Consider the following 3,041-nt stretch of genomic DNA (forward strand, 5'->3'; position numbering starts at 1 on the left):
ACGGCTGTGCCTCTCGGAAACGAAAAACGCGTTTTCTGTTTTTTTCTTTCGCGAGAGTCACGGCTGTGCCTCTCGGAAACGAAAAACGCGTTTTCTGTTTTTTTCTTTCGCGAGAGTCACGGTTTTGCTTCCGTGAGAGGCACGGTTGTGCTTTTGCGAGAGTCACGGCTGCGCCTCCTTGGAAACAAAAAAACGTGTTTTTTTTCCTTTCGCGAGAGTCACGGTTTTACTTCCGTGAGAGACACAATTGTGATTTTTGTGAGAGGCACGGACGTGCCTCTTTTGGAAAGGGAAAAACCCGTGCTCCTGGTTCGGTTTTTTCGTCTGTTTTTTTTTCATGGAAAAATGTTCGTCAAAACCTATCAACATGGGATCTAGTTTTGAAGATCTCGACGCGAGGAATCCAACGGCGAAAGCAGTTCAAGATTTGGACGCACGGTTTAAGAGATAAAATGTTTTGAATAAACAGATCTAGAAAAAAGAGAAAACTCTCATGTTGCGATTAGTGGCGCACATGCAGCGCGCCACTTGTCGCAACCTGGGGGAATTGGAGTGATCTTCGCAAGGAGTACTCCTTAATTAATGATTTTCATTAAACAAGGTTGCAACTGTTATATGCTGTCAAACAAAGCCCAGTCTTTTTTGTGTCTAACAAACAAACAAGCAAAAAAAAGGCCCAGGAGGCGGGGTAGTTGGGTTGGCAAAAGCCGAAAGACCAACAAATAAGGCCCAGGAGGCGGGGTAGTTGGACTAGGTGGGTTGGGTGGGAGGAACAAACGAATACAGGTCGAAACAAAAAAACAACTCACGTCAAAGGTGGGAAGGTGGGAACGGGAAACAAACAACGATGGTAATTTCGGGACCTCCTATGTGACGCGCTCTGTGGCAAATTGCCGCCGCGACGCACACACGGAGCCGGCCACTCGGGCTGGCGAGTGACAACGTAAAAATATAGCTAAAATTCCTGAGGGAGGAGGGAATCGAACTCCTTACCTCTAGCTCGGGAGGCATTCCCACTCGGGCTGGCGAGTCCTATTGAAATTCAATAAACGCAAACTAGTAAAGAATGTAAAGACGGAGATCCGATCTTTTTCAGAGTTTTTGATCATTCTCTTGGAAAATATGAACAAAGTTGTAAAAATTTGAGCAATGTTCGAAAGCGTGAATAGAATTTTTAAATATTGAATTTTTTTGAACACTTACCGAAACATGTGAACCAAATTTGAAATTCGAACACAAATTAAAAAACATGAAAAAGTTGAAAAACTGTGAACAATAACTGGAAAATGCGAACATGTTTTCAAAATTCAGAACGTTTTTTGAAATTTTGATCAAAAAATGAAAGCAGGAACATTTTTTGAACTCTTGATCATTTTTTTAAAATGTGAACATTCTAAAAATTCCAGAGGATTTTTTTGATAACAGAAACACTTTTTTAATTTGAGAAGAAAATTTGAAAAAGGAAACATATTTTGAAGTGTTGAACATATTATAGAAAAGGCTATCAAATTCTGAAATTTTCGGAGTTTTATGAAAAGCCAAACATTTATTTTAAAAGAAAAAAGAATAACTTTATGAATCACGAAAACATTTTTTGAAACATGAACATTTTTTAAAAATGTTAACAAATTTTTAAAGGAAGAACATTCTTCTAACATTTCAACCAAAGTTTTTTTTTGAAATCATGAACATCGAAAATCACAAACATTTTTTAAAAAATTGAACAAAAGCATTTGCAGCATTTTGTGAAAAACAAGATTTTTAAAATCACGAACATTTTTCGAAATTATGATTTTTTGTAAAACGACAATTTTTTTAAAATTTGAACATTTTTTAAAGGCAAGAACATTTTTCTAAATTTAAGAACAATTTTCGAACATGAATTAGTTTAAAAAAATTAAAATAACCTCGAAAAGGAAGAAAAGGAAAAGAAACAGAAACAAAAAAACAGAAAAAGCAGTAAAAGAAAAAAAACCCGGTTCAGGGAACCTTTTAGAATGTTCCCAAAACCGGCTGGCTAGCCGCGGTTGTAAGAGCAAAAACTGGGCCGGCTCTTTGCGTTGCTGCTCGGTCGCTTGCCTGTGCGAAGGGCCGGCAGATTGACGCAAAGAGCGTCAAATAGGATATTCCGGTAATTTCTGGGTGACATCTAGTCCTGGCCATGGGAAGCCCGGCCCGGCCCGACCGGGGCCGAAAAAGCCCGACCCGGCCCGACCCGACGCTGCCCCCGGGCCGGGCTCGGGCCTAGTTTTTGAGCCCGAAGGCCGGGCCGGGCCGGGCCCGGGCCCGTCATTTTTGCCATTTTCTGAAGGTCGGGCCGGCCCGGCCCGAAGCCCGACGAGCTTTTATGTGCTCGGGCCGGGCTCGGGCCCAGAAACACAAGCCCGATGGCCAGGCTGGGCCGGGCCCGGGCCTGAGTTTTTTGTGTCGGGCTTGGCTAGGCCCGGCCCGAAGCCCGGCCCGGCCCGAGGTTTGGCCAAGTATAGTGACATCACCCTTAAATGTGAGATATAGACAGACCCTTTTTATAATGGAAAAAGCTTACCTTCAACCGACTGATAACGCTCCCGCGTCTGCCGGCTCCACTCGTCGGATCGTGTGTTGATCAGACGGACGAGAGCGTTCCTCGCTTCCGCGTCACGCGCAGACGTTTCTGAAACTGGGCGGCTATTTCAGGAATCATTTATGCGGCTATAATGCTCTCGCAGTGCTCCCGCAGCTCCATGGTGTCTGTAAGGGCGACGGTGGTGGGATCTTGTAGGGCGACGGCGGGCGGCGACGGCGGGCGGTGTGGGGTGACGCGGGCGCATCCAACACGGTGGCGACGACGACCGCTTCGGGGTCGGCGGTTTGATGAGGCACGGACTAGCGAGATGCTAATTCGCGCGTGTAGATGACCCGATCTTTCACGATGATGCTTAATCAATAGTTCGTCCCCTTGTTCTTCCTTGCAACCTTCAAGATAATTTTCACCTATGTACGAAAATACACAAACGAAAATAATGACCCCCTCAGATCAGCACGTAGGCGTCGATGTGATG

The sequence above is a fragment of the Triticum dicoccoides genome, chromosome 5B (genome assembly GCF_002162155.2).
Source record: "Triticum dicoccoides isolate Atlit2015 ecotype Zavitan chromosome 5B, WEW_v2.0, whole genome shotgun sequence".
In the NCBI taxonomy this organism is placed as follows: domain Eukaryota; kingdom Viridiplantae; phylum Streptophyta; class Magnoliopsida; order Poales; family Poaceae; genus Triticum; species Triticum dicoccoides.